This window comes from Cyclopterus lumpus, chromosome 17 (genome assembly GCF_009769545.1).
Source record: "Cyclopterus lumpus isolate fCycLum1 chromosome 17, fCycLum1.pri, whole genome shotgun sequence".
Lineage (NCBI taxonomy): Eukaryota > Metazoa > Chordata > Actinopteri > Perciformes > Cyclopteridae > Cyclopterus > Cyclopterus lumpus.
The window spans coordinates 22958761-22965082 of NC_046982.1; the positions used below are offsets into that span (position 1 = coordinate 22958761).

Sequence of the window (6322 nt, forward strand, 5' to 3'; positions counted from 1 at the left end):
ACAATAGACAAACTGAGAGTGACAACAAAAACTACACAGAGGGTTTGGATGTGACGGTACCCCCCCCCCTCAATGGCTGGCACCTGGGCGGACCAAGATGTTGCTGGATGACTCCCAAGATCTCTCCTCAGGACCTTATCCCACCCAATCACCGAGATACTGTTGGCTTGACCACGGCGCCGAACAGCCAAGAGTCATTGACTGAGGAAGCAGGGCCTCCATCAATGAGTCCCCCCGACTCAGTGTGTGACTGACTACCAGTGTACCAAAAGACTCTCCTTGACTGGCTTAAGCCAGGCCACATTGAATACGGCTGAATCCTCATGGGTCTAGGAAGCTTGAGTCTCACAGCCAAAGGGTTAATCACTTTAGAGATAGGGAAGGGACCCACAAAACAAGGCGCCAACTTGCGGGCTTCCACGCAAAGGGGGAGGTCCTACGTAGACAGACACACCGTCTGGCCGACCCGGTAGGGAGGGGCCGGGGTCCGTTGTTGACCTGCCGCTTTCTTGTAACGGGAGGAGTACCTATGGGTCTCGATTCCAGGTGCGGCGGGAACGGCGGACCATGGCCAGAGCAGAGGGAACTCTAGACTCCGTCTCCAGTGGTGGAAACAGGGGTGGCTGACAGCCATATTCACACTGAAAAGGAGAGAGACCAGTAGATGAGCAAGGGAGAGTTCTTTGTGCATACTCAACCCAAATGAGGTGCTAGCTCCAGGAAGTGGGATTCTGTGACACCAGACATTGAAGACTGGTCTCCAGCTCCTGGTTTAACCGCTCTGTCTGGCCATTGGACTGTGGGTGATATCCTGAAGACAGGACCCCGGTCTGACACCACATCTGCGGGAAAACCATGAAGACGGAAAACACGAGACAGTATCGCCTCCGCCCGTTCATTGGCGGAGGGCAACTTAGCCAGGGGGATAAAGTGGACCATCTTAGAGAATCAGTCCCCCAAAGTGAGAATGGTGGTGTTACCCACCGACCGGGGAAGCCCTGTGACAAAGTCCAGAGAAATGTCCGACCAGGGGCGATGCGGGACCGGTATAGGGCAGTAACCAATACTGATATTTACACATCTGAACAAAAGCTCACATGGGTTGCCTTTATTATAACACCAAATAAATAGCCCTTGTGGTTGCACAGATGCACCCTTTTTAGTTTGGGTATGTTTTAGTTTTTAAACATAATTGTTTTTTAAACATAATTTGATGTAAAGACAACATGTAAATATAAAATGAGAGGACCTATGATTGAACCCTGTGGAACACCACTATAACTCACAGCCTTTGTTGTGTGATGTTTCATGAGTTGATTTATATCTATCTATATATATATATATATATTTATATATAACGTGTGTTTCAGATATTAAATATAATGCTCAAACATATATATTGTTTGCATTATTGAATTAGTTTTGAAATTTGGCTATTATAATTGTATAAACAACTGACTTTTATTGACACTCGATTATGATGAAATATTGTTCATATTATTAATAAGCAACAACACCTCATTATCATCACTTCCCTCAGTTTCTTCTTCAGTGCTTCGTTTTCTGTTTTCATCACCACGACAAAGAATCCAGACTGTATCATCAACACTACTGAAGTTACAGAGTGAGGCTCCCTCTAGTGGATGTTGTACAGTATTGTCTTTGCTCCAAAGGTTTTTGTACAGAGACTGTGTGTTTCCTGTCACTGTGGGCCTCAGAGCACAGTAGTACACAGCAGAGTCTGTCACTGCAGCAGAGGAGATCTCCAGATGAACACGTTTCTCTTCTTTGTTAATGTGAGCTGAGAAATCAGAAGCAGTTTTATGAATCAATCCTCCCTCTGTTATGTAGAGCAGGAACTCTGGTCTGGATCTCTGGTTCTGTTTGTACCACTGGATACTGTAGATAGCACCCTCATATTGACAGGTCAGGTTGATGCTTCTGCCCTCTGCAACCTGTTCTTCAGTACGTTCTGGCTTTATGCTGTTCATGGAACCCAGAGCTGCAAAATGAGAGTTATTCCTGTCAGTTAGTTTGCAAGAGATTCTAACATCAATAGGCTCAACAGAGGTTCTTGACTTTCCTTTTCTAATCTCAAGAGTTACTTTACACAGATAAACCTTTAGTTATGATGGATCTGGTTAATGCAGCAGGTTACTGCGACCTCTGTTCTAACACTCACCTATAAAGTGAAAGAAAGGTAAAAAGAGGTAAAGCAACATGTCTTTGGAGTTGTTGAAGCCAAACTGACAGCAGATGAGCAAAGTTGTTCCACTGCAGTGGAAGGAACAAACTAAAGAGTCTCTCTGCTGCACAGCCCTTCTGCCCAACATCAAGCTGATTGAGATCTTAGTTGCTCAAATGTTTCTGCCCTGGAGACAGAAGTGTTCCCATTGGTTGAGTTCAAGTTCAGTGGGTGTGGCCACAGTATCAGCCCTAGCGGATGTTGAACCATCAATGCTGGAAGGGGGCCAGCTGAGGTGGACCCGACAAACACTACTCTCGATCTCAGAGCGGAGCACTTCCGGGTTTCACCCGCCGCGTCAGTCGCAGCGCTGATGACGTGACGACGCATCAGGGCGGAGAAACCCAGCCATCCGCTCCAGGTCGTATCCCACCGTAGTCAAGCTGCCTCTGTACCAGAGACATCTCACCTTGCAATTTCATTGCCCAGACTTCACATTCATCCCTTCATGACCAACATACTGAGTACTACTTCCAGTTTTTCACCTACCAGCATTAGCCACTGCATTAGTACCTCCAGCACGCAGTCGCATCTGCTTGACCACCCCGACCATGAACCGGGCAACCGATTATCGGCACAACGTTACACTCTAACCTGAAGCCACCTTCTGCTTGCAGCAGTCCAATCAGGAACATACCAGAGAACCGTGACCCTCTGACTTCTGCACCATAAGAACCGGCGTTCCTCCTTCATCAAATGAATAAACAAACAGTAAAATCCATTAAAAACGACCTTCTAACCACTAACCCACAGTCTCCTTTAGAGACGCAGCCCTCACCTCCATTCTGAGAGGGACACAAACGATCAAACGATCCAACACCTTTGAAAATCTATTCAGACAACAGCTTCGGCAAAGACATCCTGAACACAGGACGGTCCCGTCGTCTCGACATAACACTGTTCACGCGGAGGCCCACTCAGGTCTCAGCTCAGCAACAGTTCAGTATTCAAGCCTTCCATCCAAGGCGTCAAAACCTGACCATCGACTCACTTTCTGTTCCTCGTGCAGTAAAGATCAACCCATAGGCACCAGCCTCCGACTCCCGACCGGACATCCATCACGGCTCCTCTACCCATCATACCTTGACCCCTGCACCTTACCCTACATCCCCATCCCTCGACAAGACACGTTTGTTACTTCCAGACTAGATTACTGCAACTCCTTATTATCAGGCTGCTCTAATAAGTCTCTTAAGTCCCTCCAGTTGATCCAGAATGCTGCAGCTCATGTACTCACAAAAACTAAGAAAAGAGATCACATGACTCCTGTATTAGCTGCTCTGCACTGGCTCCCTGTAAAATCAAGAATCACATTTAACATTCTTCTCCTCACCTACAAAGCCTTGATTGGTGATGCACCATCATATCTTAAGGAGCTTGTAGTACCATATTGCCCCACTAGAGAGCTGCTCACTAAATGCGGGGCTACTTGTGGTTCCTAGAGTCCTAAAAAGTAGGATGGGAGCAAGAGCCTTCAGTTATCAAGCTCCTCTTTTATGGAACCAGCTTCCACTTTCAGTCCTGGAGGCAGACACAGTCACCTCATTCAAGAATAGACTTAAGACTTTCCTGTTTGATAGTGCTTATAGTTAGGGCTGAATCAGGTCTGCCCTGGTCGAGCCCCTTGATATGCTGCTATAGGCTTATAGGCTGCTGGGGGATGTTTTAGGATACACTGAGCACCTCTCTCCTCTTCTCTCTCTCCTTATGGATGAATTTACATCTCTCCATTGCACCTTATTAACTCTGCTTCCTCCCCGGAGTCTTTGTGACTTCACGTCTCATAGGGTCCATTGGACCTGGAGGTGTCTGGAGCTGGTCCTGGGTCCTTGCCCCTGCTTCCTGCATTCAGCCTCTAGCCTCGACCTGGCCTCCTTCCCAATGGCCCTGCCTCTTTCTCTGTGCCTCCTGCCTCAAAGGCCGGCCTCATTGGTCTGGCCTCTTTCGCGATGCCTCCTGCCTCCTGTCTCCGTGGCCCTGCTGATGCGCCCAGCCTGCGTAGCTAACAGAGATAAGAACAAATCAATGTGCTGGAGAGAGCTGTTTTCTATGATTCTGCCACACTAACTTTTGTTAAGAGTTGATAGATTATGTTTGTGAGAAATATGCTGACTTTGCAGAAACATAAACTGGTTTAGACTGGTTTAGATACTGTTTAGCCCCACATTGTCTTCTCGTGATTTTTGTTGTGTTTCTTTAAAAAGGTGTGTAACTTTCAGGTGTGTATAAGTGAGCATGAGGCCTTTTCAAATGTAGAAGCTTATGCCACAGACTGCCCTGAGTAGCTGTCAGAGACTATATTTCTCGTTTCCCGATTGACATAGAACATCTTCCATCATACTAGTAATAGGTCTCTGGATCAAACCGCTTGACCTTCAAGGATTAAACAGCAGAGAAGACTTTTAGTGGAGGCCTCTGATGGTGTTTGAACATGAGTTGTGTTATCGTCTCAAAGTCAAACAGAGTGAGGCTCCCTCTAGTGGATGTTGTGCAGTATTGTCTTTGCTCCAAAGGTTTTTGTACAGAGACTGTGTGTTTCCTGTCACTGTGGGCCTCAGAGCACAGTAGTACACAGCAGAGTCTGTCACTGCAGCAGAGGAGATGTACATCAGGATTTGGTTTTGATCCACTTCAATCTCCAGTCCAGAGGTTTTAGAAAGTCCTACGGACCCTGAAGCATAGTGTGAGATGAGGAACTCTGGTGGTTTTCCTGGATATTGTCGATACCAGAAGAAATAATTGCTAGATGATAGTTTGGAGTATTTGTAGGACAGAGTTACAGTGCTGTCTTCTAAACTGGACACTTCTTTGTTGACTGGACTGAGGTCTTCACAGCTGACCCCTAAAGGAAGAGAGAACTCCAAAGACTCAGTTAATGGATCACATTCAAATAACATTTGACTTGTATATACACAATCTTACAAACCTCTTAGAAAGCCAAATGACAGTAGGGAAAGTAAATAATAGTCTAATGCCAGCATGTTGAGTAAAGGTGATGTTGATGGTTTGTGTATTGTGTTGAATAGAGTTCCTCTCTCTTCTATAGTTCAGGGACATCTTAGCTCCTCCTTGAATCTCTCTTAGATCTGTTTTCTCTTCTTTCAGTTCCTCTTCCTCCTGGTTAAGAGACTCGTAGCTGCATTTTCTACCAGCTGGAGGTGTTTTGGGCTTTATGACAGGAGTTATCCATAAGTAGCTGTGATGATGCATTTAAGGGGTTTCAAAGACCAGAAAAACTACTTATCTTAGTCTGTGATGACAACCAGCTTGTAGAGATAATTTATTAATAATGTCCATGTTCCAGTGATCTTTTAAAATCCCACCATCCTTTATTGTAGTATATCTAGACCCACACTATCCAGTTACTCTATCCTTTGCTAATGATGTCTCTCCTGATTGAAATGCATACGATAGAATTTATTCATATAATGTGAGTAGTAGTAGTACGACTATCCAAAATAACAGCAGCATATAATAATAATGAAAGCAGTAGTGGTATTGGCAATAAAGCTAATAATAATAATAATGATGATGTCTGGCAGGACCAGCGTCCAGATATAACCACGATCCATGTAAACCTGTGAGGAGAGAAAACATAAAGCAGACATGCAAAAAGTCGTTTCCCAGCGTAAACCTCTTGAAAGTAAACTGCATTCTAATGACGTGGAACTGCTATTTAAACACATTCTCAGGAGATTGGGTTGGATGTCATGATAGGTCAAATGAGCTGATGATTCATTAAATCTCATCCTGAAATACTATGTGCAGACAGTGAGCAATAAACTTAACCTCAACGGACAGGGAAGATTTATTTACAGAATTAAAGCAGCAAGATAATATCTTGGTTATTAAAACATCTGGAAAAACAGTGCTTTATATAAACCAGCTGCTATTACTGAATTATAATAGAATATATAATCACATACTATCAGCAACATAACTTGATCCAAAGACAACATGTAAACATAAAATGAGAGGCCCTATGATTGAACCCTGTGGAACACCAAAAGAACCCACATTCGGACACAACCACAGATAAACCACTTTTAAGTAGAAAACAACAAATTCAATCAAAAG

At 44.7% G+C, this 6322-nt stretch overlaps 1 long non-coding RNA gene across 1 annotated transcript; it reads right to left on the minus strand.

Moving 5' to 3' along the window:
- Positions 1-4795: 4795 nt before the first annotated feature.
- On the minus strand, positions 4796-5373 carry LOC117746440. The gene is made up of 3 exons (XR_004611335.1): positions 5172-5373; positions 4916-5087; positions 4796-4832 (listed from the first exon to the last, which is right to left on the minus strand). It is a non-coding gene; the product is annotated as an uncharacterized LOC117746440 (long non-coding RNA).
- Between the last annotated feature and the right edge of the window lie 949 nt (positions 5374-6322).